At 39.0% G+C, this 19,405-nt stretch overlaps 1 long non-coding RNA gene across 1 annotated transcript in view; it reads left to right on the forward strand.

Moving 5' to 3' along the window:
- The window catches only part of LOC128139864 (uncharacterized), a 291,105-nt gene extending 275,556 nt beyond the window's left edge, over positions 1 to 15,549 (forward strand). The window contains exon 3 of the long non-coding RNA XR_008234538.1: positions 15,426 to 15,549. This is a non-coding gene — a long non-coding RNA (uncharacterized LOC128139864). The remainder of the gene's footprint in view (positions 1 to 15,425) is intronic.
- Positions 15,550 to 19,405: the final 3,856 nt, after the last annotated feature.

The following is a 19,405-nucleotide window of genomic DNA, read 5'->3' on the forward strand; positions in this document are numbered from 1 at the left end:
ATGTAGGTGTGATGATAGCACCGGTTTCTATATAGTTGTTTCCCATACAGTGTATCTTCCTTCAGTGCTTTCATTTTATTCATGAAGACTTTGGCTTGAAAGACTTTTTCATTGAATAATAAAGCTCATAATTATTTACCTAAACTTCTAGATTTATCTAAACTTCTAGGTTACTCTAAATTTATCACTTTTATTTCTTCCCACTTCCTCTTTTGTTTTTCATATTTGAGTGAGTGCCATACTGAGATGATGAACAGTTCAGACATTTCTCCAGCTGTCTTCAAGTTTGAAATTTTAGAGTCAGAAACTAGTAGACTGTATCTCTGAGTATGGCAATGCAAACTGCTTCCTCAAACTGTTTCACTATTGTAAGTGAAAAAAAACCCTACAAAAGATACAGTCTTTGTAAAGATGTTATTCCTTTCAGTCAAAGATTAAGTTTCCAGAAATGAGAGAATTGTTGAGTTTGACCCATTAATTCAGTTCTTAAGTTGTAACACACTCAACAAAGTACCAATGAGTGACAAGCAGTGCAGGATTTTCTTCACTTTGATGGAGCCACCAGGTAACCAACAGACCTTATAGTAGGAAAGGCTGTTAGTTATATGGACTGGGAAAAAAAGCTCTAGAGCTTAAAGGCCATTCAGCTGTGAGCAATTTTGTCAATATCATACAAGCAAGCCAGCCAATAAAGCCTAGAAGCTAACATAATCTTTACTGAAGAAGATTGAAGATACAGCTGCGTCTCTTTTTGATATACCTGCTACTTGATACCACCAAGTACTGAAAAGAAACAATACTGTCTGACTTTTTTAAAACTGTATCAGAAGGAGATTATTTGAATGGCCTCTGGCTGACTGACTAGTTCACTTAATAGCTTATGTCTTGTCCTTTTTCTAGGCTCTCTGATTTTTGGCAGAATCTCAAAGTCAATTTAGAATCATCTCATTAATCTCTTAAATCAACACATGAAGAAGAACAAAATATTTTAAGACATTATTGCAGACATATTAATCTGTTAAATCAAATGAATCTCTAAAATTTGCATCCTTTGATAATTAAAGAAAGTTTCATAGACACTAGGAGTTCCCAGTTCAACACCTAAATAAGACATTGTCATGTGAATGCAGTGTCAAAGTTCAGAAGACCGTTATAAATTGAAAGGAGAAAATATTTTGCAATCTCTCAGAATCAAGATCTGAGATCCTTATGTTGTAAGGTAAACTTCTGGGAAAGTCAACAGCATTTTTCACTCATTAAGGGTTTAAGAGCCTGGCATAAAAAATCTGAAAGAGGTTTCCAGAATGAATAAAATTGCTTAGAAATGTGGGGACTAATTCTCTCTTATCTGCCTTCTGGACTTCTGGAAAATATTTTGTGGTTTTTTTCCCCTAGAATTTTCATCAGCTTTAGGAAATATATGATAAAAAAACGCAGAGTACACCACAGAGAACTGTAGGTGGTCTGTGGACATAATTCTACTTTCTTATTACATTTTGGACTGATTTGTGGAATAATATTCTTCTTAAGTGGAAAGCATTTATTAAAGAAATCAACAACTATAAATAATAATATTCTACACCAGATTTATTCTAATGCGGTTCTCCTTGTTAAGCAGGAACCATATGCTATTTAGAGCTCTTTGCAGGACTGAAAAACATCTGATGGCTGGTAGATATGCTAGAGGTGAACATACTGGAACATGTGACTGGAAGGTACATCGTGGGTAGAGAGTACCTACTGCCATGCACTGCCATTTCAAGTGTTTATCAACTGCTTCTTAGAAGTAGCTTTTTTTTTTTTTTAATGGTACTTCTGTCTTTAATATTGTTCCAGAACCTCACTGTTTTCTCCGATGATTAGTATCCATATGCCAGCCCACACATTTATTCAGATAAGAGAGATGATGGGTCAAGGACAATTTGTGAAAAGCATAAAGGTCAGATTTGATGTTTTCCACAAATAATTGCCCCACTTCATTCTCGTGATTCAGCTGTGCTGGCAAACTTTCTTTGTAAAGTGCATTTAGCCAAGGAAGTGACTCTATAGCTATTTTTGTTCAGTGTGTTTCACATATACTCTTCAATGTAAAAATTAGAAAAGCACAAAAGGAAATTCTTATAGCTCTTAGATAAGGAAACAATCATTGTTCCTTATTTTTTTACTTCCTCTGGCCTCCTGAGATTAAAAACAAGTCTCACCCTAATTTAAACATGTTTTGATCAGTCAGATTTGAGAGGATTAACCTTCACTTGTAGACTATTTCTCCTTGTGAACTCTCTTTCCTCCTTGTGATCTATTAGGGAATATATAAAATAGCTCAAATTTGACGTTACATTTTTCTTTTGAAATTATGAGTTATCATAAGTTATTATTTTCTGTCTAGTGGAGATACATTCCAGACATTATTTACTGTAAATAAACAGTAAAACATTTTGTGTACCTCATTGTCCCCTTGCAGCATGTTTTATCACTCTATTTATTAAAATAAATGTTAGAAATGAAAGCAAAGAAATAATCAAAAAGTTCATACTCCTTGTAATTGGTTATTTTTTCTCTTCTCTTCTCTTCTCTTCTCTTCTCTTCTCTTCTCTTCTCTTCTCTTCTCTTCTCTTCTCTTCTCTTCTCTTTTCTCTTCTCTTGAGTGTGGCTCACCTGAGTGGTAGTGCAAATGTCCTAAAAGCCAGCCAATACTAAAGCAATCTCGTGATTTCCATTTTGCATTCAAATATGAGGGACATGAATGACAATTTGGTGTAAACGATAGTTCTGCCTTGGCAGCTCTGCCTTGTGTCAGTGAATGATAAGTCTCTATGAACTAATCAAAAGGTTACTGTTGCTTGAACATGTTGAATAGTCTGGCTCCATTCCCTCCCTAAAGGGATGCATTTCAACTTCCCTTTGCCCAGCTCTGGACTATAATCTTCTCGATATGGTCCATTACATGTGTATGGCTTATATCTGAATCTGAGTGATTACTGAGAAAAGCTTATGCTGTTGGACAAGATTCTTCTACAGCTGAATCACCTTTTATTGCTCTGCAGGATTTCCACAATGCTTCTCCATTAGTTCCAGATGGTCAATAAGACCAGTTTTTATGCGATTTGCAGAAGCATCCAAAGCTGGCAGTAGGATACAGACTAGAGTGGTTCAGCCACTTTTGCTGATTCTCCTGTAATAAAATTTGAGAAGCTATAGGCTGTGAGAATATATTTAACATTTGCCTTTATTCTCAGGGGAGGTACTGCACTGATAATCTACCTTTCTGCCCTATGGATAGGTTGCTCCTGGAAGGAACAGCTGTAAGAGCGAAGGTTGCTGTTGACCAGGGTACAAAGATGATATGTATGTTTTGAAGTTTAAAGTCACAGATCAATGACACTTTCCCATGGAAACTTTCATATGTATTGTTTTTGCTCATTCGCATCTATTGGTTTTGCTCATGTTCTCACCTTCAGTGATGCTCCTGTCCATCAGGAGCTCTATTCATGTAGGTCTCCAAAGGGCCTTCAGGTGGAAGAGACTTTCAGAATTAGTGAACTAGAAGAAAAAGTAAAATAGCAAACTTTTTCATGCCTGGACCAAATTTATCCTATAATTAACCCACAGAAAACCCACATACTCTTCCTTTTTTCTACAACACATTGTCTTCGCTTTCCATTTCACAAGGGCTGGAAAAGCCCATGGTAACCGTTCAGTCTGACTTGTCGCATAGTAAAGAACTCGACTCTGCTTTCTTTTGTTTCTCTGATGTATGTTTTAGATGACTTTATATAAGTACTTTGCAGTCAAGTGAATTTGTCTCTGTTTCTGAGAGTGCTTTTCCTCCAGATAGGAAATCTCAAATTTTTCCCCAGGTGAACAGTGTTATCAATATTACTTAGTACAGGATAGCATAAGATTGCACAGCTACAGCAGGAAGAAATTGCTCTAGCAAGCAATTTACAATAGGAGGGTTTGAGAATGACACCAAGTCACAAAGATGTGAGTAATACGGAGGAGGTGTGATCAGCTCTAGTCTCTTTTCCAATTGGAACAATGGGAATTTTGAGGTGACCCCTGCTTGAACTAACTTAAATTATGGAGTGCATACTCCAGTATATAACATAAGGAAGACAATTTTCTGTTACTGGCGGGAAGCATGGAAAAAATCACTTCAAAATGAGCAACTTGGGAACAGAGTTTCAGAGAATGTGATTTCATGTAAAAGAGTAATAAACATATAAAAAAATGTTGAGAAAGGAGGTGACTGAAGCTAGAGTCAGTGATATATTAAAAAATAGAACTAGATGAACTTCTTAGCAGACACACCATAGGAAAAGAAAAAAGTAGAACATAGGAATGTGAGAATGAGGGACATAAAAAGAAGAAAATGGAAAGGCCTACACTCCTGGACAGCCACTGATGTTTTTCTCTATCATATAATGATTGTATTATTCTTCTGTAATGACAGAAGTTTACATTGAAAGAAGTTGCACCAATGTCAATGAGCAAATCTTTCCAACAGAAGATTAGAAATGGGAAGCAAGTTAAATAGATTTGTATAGATTTGCATTCAGACTCAGTTAGTGCAGAGAGAAAGGAGTGGGGGAAATGACGGTAGAGGTCTTAGAGAATGGAACTTGGGGACATAGACTGTGAAGTAACTATGTAGTATTTGTTGAGTAACTATGTAGTATTTGTTGAGTACCTATGCTGTTCCATCTGCCTCCTACCAGTAACCCTTTCACATTTCCCTTGGTGGCAGAAGCCATAGCATGTGTGTTTAATCAAGAAATAAGGTATATTTTCCAGTGGCTGGAATGGCAGATTAGGAGTAGGAATTGCTTGGTTCTTCTAGTTTAGCTACTGACTCACTATATGTCTTTCTCTCACTTACCATCCCATCTCTGTGCCTTAATTTCCCTGTCTGGAAATTGGGGTTGATGATGCTTACCTACTTCACAGGGTTGCAGTGAACACTAATGTTTGCTTGGAGATACCCTGTCAGAGAGACGCAAGCAAGTGCAAAATATCATTAAGGGTAATTGTCTTCTCTAGTTGATGCCAGTACTGATTGGGAAACAGATAAATTTGGGCTTTGTAGTCCTACTGGGAAAATGTAATTGCAGTGTTATCTTCCTGGTGCCTTCAAAGAATCCAGGCAAGTCCACCAGATTCCAGCTGCATTGGATGACCTTGCAGCAAGACCCTACCTTAGTATAAAAGCTGTTTGTTTAAACATTTCATTTTCGGTGACTTGCCCAGTCCATCAGTGGATATTTTAAGATTCTCTGTCATGACAACCACATCTAATCCAAGATGAAGAAAAAATATGTACAAAGAGAATTTTTCAAGAAAGATATTTTTCTAATGATTTCTGTGACTTTTGTGATTGCTGTGACTGATTTTCAGAATTTGGCCATTATGAACATTTTTTATTTGCCCATAGGCATTGGCAGTGATTTCTTCCCGCAGCTGATTTAAGCAAAGTAAACAGGTAGTTATGGATTAATTCTGTCACTTTGCTAATGCAGCCCTTTGAGGTTCAACTGTCAGCTAGAACTTCCCAAATGTTTTTCCTACCCCTTATTTTCTGTGACTGGTACAGTTTTCTACATATCACTTGTTAACATGAGCATACCTTGACTGAATGTGAAATCCCTTTGGTTTTCAAAAGACAGAAGTTCTACCAGACTGAAAAATATTGGTGATTTAGAAGGAAAACAAGGCTGAAATATTTATAGTAATCAGTAATGATTAAAACTACTTACCTATATTGGGAAGAGTTATACGTCATGTGGTTTAATACCCTTTCAGTTTTGCTTAGCTTTAGGTCATCTTTTTTTCCCCAGCTACTATGATACAATCTAGTCAGTAAAATTCCTGCCTTACTGGTTGCTGGATGGAAGCTGATTAATGAGTTAGTTACCCATTTTTCTTCATATTTGTAAAGCAAAGTAAAGGGTACTGCAGCAGATTAATATTGTAAAAGAATATGCCAGCTAACATGTCCAATGAAGGGCTTAGAAAAAAAATGTGAAATACTGCAAACTTGTAGATTTCCTCTAGAAACACAAACTGTGTTTTAACTTGAACTCACCTTCTGCCAGATGAATCTTTTATCTTGATTCCTCCAGAAACTGTTCTCCTGATTATATTCCACACAGAAGAAATCTCAGCTGATTCATCTCCTATCCCTGCCCATTTCAAGTCTTACAATATTAAAAAAAAAAAGAAGTGGGGAAGGCTCAAAAGCTCTCTAGTGAATAACTTCTTTTTCCACTCTTGTCCTCAGTGGACTCCAGAAGCTTTTCTGATAAGAGGAGTGGGACTACTTATAGGTGAGGAAGTGGTGGGAAAATGCTAATGGAAGCTTTGGAATTGGCTCTATTCTTAATTAAAACTAGCTTTTTATTCCTTACATGAGTAGTGTTGGGGAACTTTGTAGCAGCCAACAGCTGAGGTGCTGCAAATAATTAAGTGACTGCCAGAAGACCCAAAAGCAGAAGAAAAAATGTCTTTTTCAGTCTGATGACTCCGCATGTCAAATCTTTTCTCTCCCATATCAAAGACCTAAGTTGTGTTCTTCAATTATTTGATTAGGTTGATTTAACCATGGTGTCGTGGTTTAACCCCAGCCAGCAACTAAACACCACGCAGCTGCTCACTCGCTCCCCCCCACCCAGTGGGATGGGGGAGAAAATCGGGAAAAGAAGAAAAACCCGTGGGCTGAGATAAGAATGGTTTAATAGAACAGAAAAGAAACTAATAATGATAATGATAACACTAATAAAATGACAACAGTAATGAAAGGATTGGAATGTACAAATGATGCGCAGTGCAATTGCTCACCACCCGCCGACCGACACCCAGCCAGTCCCCGAGCGGCGAATCCCTGCCCCCCCACTTCCTCGTTCCTATACTAGATGGGACGTCACATGGTATGGAATACACCGTTGGCCAGTTTGGGTCAGGTGCCCTGGCTGTGTCCTGTGCCAACTTCTTGTGCCCCTCCAGCTTTCTCACTGGCTGGGCGTGAGAAGCTGAAAAATCCTTGACTTTAGTCTAAACACTACTGAGCAACAACTGAAAACATCAGTGTTATCAACATTGTTCTCATACTGAACTCAAAACATAGCACTGTACCAGCTACTAGGAAGACAGTTAACTCTATCCCAGCTGAAACCAGGACACATGGATAAAAAGGTTGTCTCTAAACAAAATATTCTCATTCTGATATGGCTTTAACTGTTCAGAAGAGACTAGCATATGTTAACTCTTGCTTTGCTGTGGATCTTGCCCTATCACCCGTTACTGAGGCATGTTTTCTTCTAACCTTGTCTAGGTATAGGAGACTGCATGTAATATGAGAAAAAGGACAATAGGGAGCTTGGGGAGAAGATTGAATGTAGGAAGAAAAAAAAGTTAAAATAAAAAAAAAAATCCTTAAAGATTCAGTTTAATCCTCTGTGTTAACTAATTTGCTTAGAATGCAAAAGGAAGCCCTTTTATAGGCAGATTAACATCTACATCTACTGCAGGAAAACATGCAAGCCTGGAATGGCTGCCCATCCTTAAAACTGCTGCACATTTCTCATTCAGGCTCAACATTTTGGACTGCTACACAGATTTAGTTTTTTTAATCCTACCTGATTTTTCTTTTTTTTTTTTTTTTTAATCTATGTATTTGCATTACTTGATTTATGATATACAGACCCCAATTTTATGATTGGGATCCAATGCTCTACAAGCACCATTGGAATCCTCTCATGTAATCTTGGTTTTGTTCACATATGGTTAGGTTCAGAAAGGTTACAATGGAGCAGCAAAGCAAGGGGCTATAATAATTGGTTCAAGAGTGAGTAACAGAGGGAACATGACATAGCGAAGTACTTATAACATGCTAGTTTAGTAAGAGTGGATTCCATCATTTCAGAGCCAAAGTGTTGTTTTAGTAAGAGAACTCCACAGCAGGAGTTCTGGTCATGTACCAGTGGCTTCTCCAATGTTTCCCCAGGCTCTGCGCTTGCACCTTATGTTGTTCCCTTCTACTTACTGCAAGCTGCCAGGGTATGGAAAGAAGACACAGATAAATATGATTACATAAAGAGTTACAAATTGCTCAACTACAAAAATGAATAGTCTGAATATACAAGAATCTCATTTTTTCTCATTTGTATTGGTCTAAAAAAGCAGTAATTATCTTAGGTTTATGCCAACAGAAATCTGATGTAACATTCTGATCATCTCTTTTGCAACTCGACATCACTAAGTGTTCTCCTTCTGGTCAGCCAGCTCTTGTCCATATAGCCAAGACTGGGCCATTTACAAAAGCTTGGCCTTTCAGCATTTATAGCTTCAGTAAATTTTACACAGGCCCACAGGACTTCCTAGAAATCATTCCAAACAAGAAACATACTTTCTAGACTGCAATGATGCATTTGGGTATGAGAAAGTGGGTGTAGAGGTGGTGCTTTTCCAATCATTACCTGTTGGCCATAACCTACAGCAGCCCATCTCAAACAAAACGAATGCTGGCTCATTTCTGAAAAGATGCCAAGTTCATCACTGTGCCTCAAATTACAGAAAATATGAGGCAATCCAGGCATTGGTTCCTAAAGACTTTTGGAAAAACATGCGTCAAAAGTAAAAGCAGCACCCTTCAAAACTGCAAAAACCCTTGGGAGGAGTATTGGCTCAATACAAGAAATAACATTCTCTGTAATGTTTATTTTCCTCAGTGCTTTTAAAAAGACCTATTATGGCAATAACCTTGGCACAGAACACAGGCTTAATGATGGCTCGGCTTTCTTCAAGCCATCGTCTTTCCAGTTTTTCATTAATATCCCACTGGCGCCAATGGCTTTTGACTGCGGTATGTTTAATTCCTGGAGGTTACACAGGCTGCTTCCTATGAAGATGTGCAAATGTAAATTCAGGACCAAATTAACTTTACATTTTTGGCCACAAATCTCCAGCCTTCTTGATATATGTGTCTATGGAGAAAAAGTACTCAAACTCTAGAGACTTTGAACACATCTTATTGCAGAAGAAAAGAAGAGAGAAGAAGGGTGTGGAAGAGTGTGGAAGGGAAGGGTGTGGAAGGGAAAGGTGTGGAAGGGTGTGGAAGGAAAGGGAAGGGTGTGGAAGGGAAGGGAAGGGTGTGGAAGGGAGGGAAGAAGAAATGGAAAAAACCTTGCATCACTGGCACCCTGGTTCTCCTTTTATTTGCCCACACTGAGGTGGGGTAGTTGTGTTTTTTGTATCCCTGTCAGGGCTTTACTTTCTCTGTAACTGTAGCTCTCTGTGTCTCTCAGTGTGGCAGGTTTCATAAATAGTTTTGTTGTTTGTTAATTTGTCTTTGACTCTCTTGCCCTCTCCCCTGTAGCTCCCTACTGAGGGCGCAGACCGGCCTGTATGGAAGGAGTTGGTGCAGGTGCCATGCTGTCCTTCATGGCAGATGGCATTCTGGCCACTAGCAGCTGAATCAGAGATGAACTTGGTAATGGGTGAACCTCTGGCTCCACAGTATAAAGTAACAAAAAGAAAAAGGGGGGGCTGACTTTTGATCAGTAGACTGCTTTATAAAGAGTAGCATAACCCTCTAGTATCAAAGTCAAGAGCTAATCTTTACCATAGCCATAACAAGACAGCAGGAGCATGTTCCAGAGCTATTTAGCAGTGCAGAGCAATACCAGAGAAAATTCAGGGTGCAATGCAGATTATCGCAGAATTCCTTAGCACCTCAGTGCTGTTTCTTTAGCAAACACTATCAGATTTCTTGCTAAACCCTCTCTCTGTTGATTTCTGTACTGCCTGCTCTTCTTTTTAAGGTTAGAAAAGGTATTTAGTGTGTGTAATTAATAAAACATTTCAACATCTTTATTTTTAAAGTGTTAACCTGTAAATAAAAAAGATAAAGTATGTGATTTTCTATTGTTTCAGAGCTGAAAGTCTTCCATCTAAAGCTTGCTTTATCAATTTCTATATATCAGTTACCGTATCTCTGAGGAAAATAAAAATTAAAAAGCCTACATTTAACACCACTCTCCAAATCTGGCTCTTACAAAAGCATATCAAGACTAAGTACATCAAAAATGTCTCATACATTCAACTATCTGACAATGCCAGTCTGGGCCCTTCAGAAGAAGAAATGTGATAGCATTGCATTTTCTTTCATGTTTCATTCTGCAGTTGAATCTGATTTCATCTTAAGCATTTGGATGCTGTGCTAATGAAGAAGTACAAATTGAGCAGTTGAGAGAGATTCTGCATACCTGGAATATAATTCCACAGCCACGTTTGTAGCCATAGAATTGCAGATGGTGTGAAAACAGTGCTGATTAAAATAATCAGTCTAGCACTTAACAGCACTTTACATTTTCAAATACAACACATTAATGTATTGATCTCTGCCACACCCCATGGGGTATTTTCCTTTGCATTTCTTATATACATAAACTGAGAAACTGCACACAGAGGAGACAGACTCTAATTTAATTTGTTGTTATAACAGCTCTTGATCTCATTGAGTACTGCTCTATGACAGGAATAACTGCTTTCTTGTGATTTTAATTTCTTACTGAATTCAACCAGCTCTGGGAGCCCTCAGTTACTTCATAGGCAGGTTGGATAGAGTAAGAAAGGTAAAGAAGTTGGCACTGTCATGAAATTTTTCTAGACCCTTTTCTCTCTCTTAGCGTGTTCTCCAGTCGACATAGCAGAGAAATATGTGTGACATGGGCCAGTTAAATAAGACCTAACAAGTTTTAGCTCCTGAAGCTTCAGCTAGTGCATTGGCCACAGACTTTACAAGTTACCCTCTTCTTCCTTATATTACATTTTGTTAGGACAGTTGGGAGTGAACAGGAGAGCAGCTGTAATGGCTGAGGCAGCTAGGTCATTTACAAGGAAAAAAATAAGGGGATGTTGTGTTGCTCAGGTACCAGAACAATTTTTTTTACTGTGGCTAGTGTCTTAGCGGGGAGAAAAATTGAACAGAAAACCAGGCATTGTACAGTAGATGGAGGTGCCTTTTGGACTGTAAAGTGTGTTTTTATTACATCATTTATCTCAAATAAGTAATTGAGGTTCAGCAACTCCTGACAGGAAATGACATGCAGACCAGCCTTGTGTTAGGCTGAAGTAGGAACATCTATCATGTAAATTAACTCTGAACCATGCCAGCAGGCTGCATACATTGAAGGGATAATGGGTGGATGATATATTTCGTTATCATAGGCCTTATTTATCTACTTCAACTTTTTTTTTTTTCTAAACAAGCAGCTATAGTGATAATTGTCAAATGTCTATAAAATAGAAGAACATGATTATCTAAAGGGCTTGAGAACAACTGGAACCATAATCAGGTACTGAAAGATTAGATGGGGGGACAGTCTTAGGTCTGCTTATACATCTGTTTTGTTCACCATTTCTACTCAGCTTTGTTCTCATTTTCTCTGTAAGAAGCCAACACCAAATTTAGGATGTCCGAGACTAACCTAAAAGGTGCTAAGAATTCTCTGTGTTCCCTAAATTCTATCTTCCTTTATTTCCTATTTAGATCATCAGGAGCTGATGGCCTAGAGGACATATCTGTATGGTACAATGAAGTGTCCTGAAGACATACCTGAAAAATTGGCATAGCCAGTACTAGAAGCAGTTTATCTTCACTTCTCAGAAATTACTGTCACAAAACCTTGTGGATGGGGATGTTGATACTCATTTTCAGAAACTCTAAATACTTTGATTTAACCCATTCACACTCTCACACCCACATGCTCACAAATACTAGCATGTGTGTGCCCAAGATCAATTTTGTGCCGCATGGGGGATGAGATATGCCAGCTATTGAGTGCTCATCACATTCTGGAGTTCTTGTTTGATGACGCTGGATTAGTTTTGGGACTGGTCTTTTAAACTCCTTAGGAATCAGCTGTTATTATGGGGTTGTCCTCTGATTCAGAATCTTGCATAAGTCTCCATAAATCTTAGGCAAGGTTACTGCTAATTGTCCATTTTGTCTTGTTTGTAACATACGTTTGGAATATATACACGTCTGTGTAGCTGTAGCCTGTGTTCCTTGTGGGCTAACAAGAAAAGGAATGGCATATGTGATGGGCTGTGACCTTGATGCCATCCTCCTGTTGTCAAAGGGTAGGATCTCCTCCTGATGACTCATCTATGCTATGGTTTTACCACAGTGCAGGCTTTCTGGTCTTGACATGAACAGCACATTTCTCATTTCTATTTCTGGGAACAGTATCCTTTGTTATCAATGCAGACCATTCTTTTAACACTTCTTCTACTCTTTCGTCTGGTGCTTGCACACATTCACTTCCATTCATACTTAATTTGTGCTGATCTTAATATTTCTGTTACAAGTCTCTATACATCCATCAGGGCAGCTTGGATTTAGAGTAAGTAAACCTGGGCAGAATGCCAAGTGACATGGCCATGGACATACATATCTGTTTATCGTCTGAGAGGAAACCTAGGGTTTAAGTCCTAACTCAGCTTGAAACAGTTTAATGTTCCAACTCTGAACCATGAATTTTCCTGGTCCTGGTTTTGAAACTGTTGCACTTACAAGGTCAACAGAGCATCATCAAGAGACTAGCCCAGGCTTACCAGGTCATTACACAGTTACAGTGGACTAGCTTGGACAACTACCTTTGTTCTCAGGCTGTTACAGTTTTTCTGTATATTTTCCCTGCTGTGCATATAGTCACCAGACAGTACATCGTTTGCAGCCTCATAGGTGCTCATCATCACTTTCACAAGTTCTCAAATGAAGAATCAAACTATGAGGGTGAGTTTCCTCAGTAGCTCAGCCAGCCTCATAGCTCACTGAACTGATGTGCAGTGTTACTGACTGCAGTCACTTTCTGAACTGAGTTAATACAGCAGCTAGTTAAAGATCAGCCAACACAAAAGCCAGTTTCTTTATAGCAGTACAGGCCTAGTGTTTTGCAGGTCCTATCAATAGTTATCAAACACAACACTGTATGAATCTGTAATCTACAAAGGTAGCTGAAACTACAGAAGCAGCTTTTGACAAATAATGGTTATAGCTATGTTAGCACAGCGTTAGCAGAGAGTTAAACCCCTTTACTTCTAAAGCTCACTTATACAGGCATGTGCAGTGGTACAGGGTTGCATCTCAGTGAATTATGCAACATTAAGTGTATTCTCCACTTCTGTCCTCTTAAATGGTATGTTGTAGGATGTTAGAAAAGTCTGTTCCAAATCCACATCTTCTTATTTGTGCAGTAGTTCAGAAACAATAGCAGTCACCCATCTTAAGCCAAGCGAGAAATGTTGCTATCCACATTAGAAGGGAGTAAACCTCACTCCTTTGAAACATGAGGAGAGTGAGAGAAGACAGCTGGAATTATTAACAGTTTCATTGACCCATTCATAAATTACTTGAAGGAATGTCCAGAGAGACCTTGATTTTAAGAGGTGACCGAAATGACCACAGGGAACTATTACCAATTCTTAAAAGTGAGTAAATCTGTATTAAGTGAGTTAATAGCATCATGGGCTTGTGATCACAAGGCTGCTATTGTATCCAAGAGAACTAAAGCAAATCAAAGTCAAGTCTGATATTAAATTTAGGAGTCACTTCCAGTACTGGATCAATCTGTCCTGTGTTACAGCTATCTGTTTCAAGTTTATGTACAGTGCCTGCCAATGATATCTTTTATATGGTGACTGTTACTATACTGATTGCAATGGGATTGCATAGGTATGACTGTACATACACATGGTAAATCACACTGAAAGATTCAAACTAACTAGTACAATTTGATTCATCAAGAGAAGTACTGTGTTTCCCATGTGGGTCCTTTGATTACTGATAGCATGTAGAACCGCATGGTATTGAATCTGAGGTATTCAATACTATGAGTTTGGGGTTCAGAATTGGACCCTAGCAACAAATTCATTTCTGTGTCCAGATAATTTACAGTGCTTTTGTTCAATTTGCTTTATGTTGACTTTGGGGTCAGGAAATATGCATTATCCTTGAAAAAAAAGAATTTGTTATTATGGTAAACAACTGAAAGAAATTTGGTATTTAAAAGCAGTATCTTTAAATTGTTATCAAAAACATTAATTTTACATAGATTTTTATGTGCTTATTTATTATTATTGTTACTCCTTGCTACTCCATAGACTGCCTAGCAATTTCAGAGAAAGAATTCCAAGTTGTGTTGCAAATTATAGCCCATCAGCATCATCTGTGAAGTGACAGAGGATCTGACTCCTATGTATGGAAGTACATACATACACACAGAGATTAATTTACTTTTGAAGAGCAGCCTCTTGTTAAAATATATATATATATATATCAGCTGTTAAACTACACCCAACTTTATTCTTTACTGATATTGGAAAAGTGGGACAAAATTATTACCCAATTATAAGGCATGGGAATTCAGATATACAGATGTAGTATCTAGGCTGTGACAGAATGTAGTATCTGCTGGTCTCTTTACAAAAAAAGGCACTGATGATCAGTTTTCTTTTGGGCCTTTGGTGTGCAAGAACATAGCAGCTCTACCAGCCTCAAGCTCCTTGCACTGCTGTGAGGCAATGATTCAATACAGTGAGGAACACAAATGCTTATTGAATTATCACAACTACCTTCTGGTGCTCAAGAGAGGAACTGAAATTGCCCCAAACTGGTGGGCAGACCTCTCTTTGCATGAGGGACGCTTCAGCTGCTGTAGGGTCATGGTAGGAAGAGGAGCAGATGATAACTTTCTTTTGTTCTTTGGCAGCTACCATGCTGTTCAGGCAATGGCACCAAACCATCCCAGCCTACGCTGTCCTTTCAGAAATAGCTCAAAGGCTACTTTAGTAGTGGTTAATAGTTCATTGACACAGGAGGAAAAGGTCTCTCTCCCCTTTCCTACTCTTCTGTTTCTCTCTCCACCTTCACCTTCTCTGTCATGCAGTCCCATCTTTTCCCTCTGTCCAGTGCTTTACTGAGGTAATCCAACTTGCTGACACTTTTCTGTAGGTTAGTTGTCTCGCAGTCTTGAAAAATGAATCATCTTGTTGTGAGTCCAAAAAGCACTGCTCTTGCATGTATATGGGTGGAGGGGAGTGAGGAGGAAGAGACAGAGCTCTCCCTTTCAGCTTGGAGCAGTCCTGTCACCCCATCTCAAGTAAATATTCTTTGAGTTGCTAGGACTTCTGTGAGAGGTTCAGACTGTACAGCAGCTGTTGTGTAATCTGCCTGTTCTTCTAGAAGGTGATGCAGAAATAGATGAGACAGCCCTCTAGAGCTTTAGACATCAACTGATCAGCAAAGGTCCTGCCTCTGTGTTTCTCACACGGTAATTCAGTTACACCCTTAAGCTGAAAACTATCTTCTAGATTCATAATCAAGTCTCATCAAAACATGGTACTTTCTTTGCCTTTGCTCTTTCCAGGATCTGTTCTCTACACAGAGATAAAGCTGAGAGAAACTCTTCCACAAGGTCTCCTTAGAGATGACAGACAGGAGCTAGTGAACAGAATGAGGAGGGAGTAAGAAAATGTGCTGTTCAGTTCATCTTCTTATACCACAGAGGTAGGTAAGTGTTTGTGGCTTGAAGTGCTGAGACATCCCCAGTGAGCCCTTTCTCCACACACACATAGTATGTATTACAAATAAATGCAGTGGACAGTGATTGAAAACCTTTGGGTTTGGCAGTAAGAAAATGTAACTGATCTGCTTCCCATTTAAAATCTTGCTTCTACAGTTCCTCATTGCTCATTAAGAGTCCAGATGCAGGATTTTGTTTCAACTCACAGTCTTAAGCAGCAACTGTTGCACATCTAACTTTATGGAGAACAGATCTGCTTAAGGAAACACAACTTTGTTTTTGACAATGTTGGCTGATAAGAGAAGCTGTGCTGACATGTACTTGCACTTCTCAAAAGCATTTGACTTCATACCACATGACATTCCAATTCAAAAATTAGAACTATGCAAAATTAATGTAGCGCATAATAAATAGATTATAATTGGCTGATGGATTTCAAAAAAGGAATTGTAAATGAGGAATCATCATCCACAGAGGGTATTTCCAGGAGGGTTCCACAGAGATCTTTTCCAGCCTAATACAATTCAGTGGTTTTATTAATGGTTCAGAAGTGAGGAAATCAGTGCCTATAAAATTTGCAGAGGATACAGTATCAGTAAGAGTAAACAGTGGTAAAGTTGGATCAGTTTGACAGATCAATCTAGTTCATTTGGGAAGTGGGTCTTGTTTAATCAGCACAAATGTTAATGTAGCCAAATGCAAGGTTGTGTGTTTGGGACCAAGGACGACAGGCTACACATGCAAAGTGGGTACTTGCTTCCAGGGAAACAGTGACCCTGAAAGGAGTTAGAAGTCAGGGTGGCTAATTGACTGAACAAGAGCTCTCAGTGTGATGCTGTTGCTGAAAACTAATGTGACCTCAGATGAATAAGCAGAAGATCATTGAATAGGAACAGGAAAGCAGAGAGTATAGCTCTACATAGTGATGTGGTCTTATGCAGTCTTGAAAGAGACCATTAAATGCATCCCTGATTTGGGAGTTGAGCCTATGCTGTAGGATGTGAAAACACTGCACAGCACAGCCCTCTGAGCATGGTATGCTGAAGTGAAGACACCTGAGGAAGTTCTCTATCACCAGAAACCTGTTTGAGTTGCAACCTTCCTTGATGTGATATAATCTGTATTTAAATGGTAGCATCCAAGTTGCTTCGTGTTTTTGTGCTGTGTCAGTCCCAGCTAGGGAAGAATGAACAGAACCGTCCAGCATCGAATATAAAGTTGCTGAATAATAGAAGTGGTGAAATCATGACTCTTGATTTGATTCATTTTTCTAGAAAACTCAAGCTCATTGCCTGTTTGAAGGAATGGGGAAGAATATAGAAAAATGGATGAGGAAGAAAACCATGCATCAGCTAAATAATCCATCACATTACATTGCTAATCAGCGACCTGAGGGGATAATAAATGTATTATGAGCCTTGTCCTGCTCAGCACTGACTTCACTGGTTAATACTTTCATTCAGATGCTAGCACTTCTATTAAGTTTACAATATAGATGCTGAAGAAAACACTACAGTTAGTGACAGAACTCAAATGTATTTCTGTACCTCCCGAAATCTGTATCCCACTCAGTGTTTTGGGACTATACTTGCAAAATTGGGAAAAAGACACTTTCTAAAGGCGTGGGCTTCTTTCCTTCCTTCCTTCCTTCCTTCCTTCCTTCCTTCCTTCCTTCCTTCCTTCCTTCCTTCCCACTCTTTCTTTTCTTCTCACACCATCTCCATCTTCTACATTAAGTAATTGTCACTTTTCATTCTTCTTAAATATTTAAGTGACCTTAATTTGACGTTTGATGTTTAGATTTAGGGTGATGCTGTTGAAGCCTACCCCCATGTGGAGACCCTGACAGTGAGACAGCTGTGTTACTATGTATTGCAGAGACCTGGAGAATTTCTTTCACTCCTGTTAAAAAGAAGATTTTGAATAACCATAGCAACAGTAAAACCTGCTGTGAATCTTACCACACAAAGTGTTGCAGATAGCTACTTCTGGAGATCAAGGAGTTAGTCAAGGGTATCTTTTCTGTGTGTTGTTGTTTCCTCCCCGCCCCATCTCTCCCAGGTTGATACTGGAGAGATCAACATAAAAACAAGTGAACAGTTTCCGACAAATAGCTTATACTGCAATTTTATTCTGTTCTCGTTTTTTTGATTGCTCATTCATTGGCTGTGGATTTTTTCTATCACTTATTTAAAAGAAATCAGTATGAAATGTTTAATTTTTAATATTGGTATTCAAAGCAAGCCACACAAATGCTTGAAGAAATGTGTGTATTTTGTGGAGAGTAAAAAAGGACATCCAGCTCATAAAAAATTATTTGCCTGGCTTAATTAGATCCCCTTCAGCGAGTTCAGTGGGAATGTGACTGACCTGATGAGGGAAAAAAAATCACATGTATGCTAAGGTTACCAAAAATCAGCTGAGCTAGGTATTCTTTTAGCCTACAGCAAACACAAAATGTTTTGGTGTAACTTAAGTTGAGCCCTCTTGCTCTTGCCTTGAGCTGAGAGCCTGTATCTGAACAGCCAGTGGGACTCAGGTGCTGTGTGCAGCTTGAGTCTGAACTGACTCTGTGCCTAAGTCTTTAGGTGCAACTCTTAGGGCTTTTGAAATGGGAGTTGGACTGGGTACTGGAGTTGGAAAGTACCTTCAACTTTTTAATAATAATTATTATTATTATTGTTATTATTATTTCAGCTCTTCAGCCAGCTTGTTTCAGTCTCACCCTCACAGGTGAGAGCAAGTTCTGCACTGAGTTACAGGTTTGTGAATCCAGATGAAGTCTATTGCTTGTCTCATGGCTTCAGCTGAGTTTCTCTGGTGTAAAGTGTACATGACTGAATTCAAGAATTGTTAGTTGGTTGTGTCCTAATAGAAATTTCTTCATTTTAAAATGTCTAATTCTATGTTCTGTACAGACTGAAGTCTTGTGACAGGTTCTGCCTGCCTGCCCTCCAAACCAGCAATATCATATGTCATCACATTCCTGTGGCAGTATCCTACTTGCTGAGGTTGTGTTGAGCATATGTATAATATGTATAAGCAGCCCCTGCTTATGGCCCAACTTGCCTTTGCTTGATTCAGTACATAATCAGTGCAAGCTCAGGTCTGCCAGCAAAGCCTTGGCAGAGGTGCCAGAGTGGACACTGAGAAATGAAAATACTAACTTACAATTACTAAAATATTAGAAATTGTTCCTCACTGTAGCAAGGAAGGCTTGTATTCAGTTGTTGAAAAGTCTGCTTGTTTGTCTCTCTCACGTATAAATGAAGCAAAACATATTACTCCCTCCCCCCTACTCCCTCTAATGGGCTGTTGGTCACCTGGTTCTGTACCCAGCAGTAGTAACTCCTTTAAAGCATCCCAGTGGCCAGTACAGATGGGTTTGGATGTAGGAAAGGCTTGTGTGCTGTGAAATATGGAATATTGGTGTACACACGCAACATGGAAGGACATGCATGACAGGACAAGAGGCAATGGGCACAAACTGAATCACAGGAGGTTCCATCTGAACATTAGGAAATACTTTTTTACTGTGAGGGTGACCAAGCATTAGCAGAGGATGCACAGAGAGTTTGTGGACTCTCCATCCTTGGTGATTGATATTCAGAAAACATCTGGACACGGTCCTGGGCAACCAGCTCTAGGTGGCCCTGCTGGAGCAGGGGGTTGGACCTGATGACCTCCAGAGGTGCCTTCCAACCTCAACCATTCTGTGGTTCTGTGATTCTGTGTTGGTAAACCCTTCATGGCCTGTAGTTGGTGACTCAATCAGAAGAAAATCTAAGAGTCTGGCATGTGGCTTCTTGTGTTTGCAAGTCTGG

The sequence above is a fragment of the Harpia harpyja genome, chromosome 3 (assembly GCF_026419915.1).
Source record: "Harpia harpyja isolate bHarHar1 chromosome 3, bHarHar1 primary haplotype, whole genome shotgun sequence".
NCBI classification, from domain to species: domain Eukaryota; kingdom Metazoa; phylum Chordata; class Aves; order Accipitriformes; family Accipitridae; genus Harpia; species Harpia harpyja.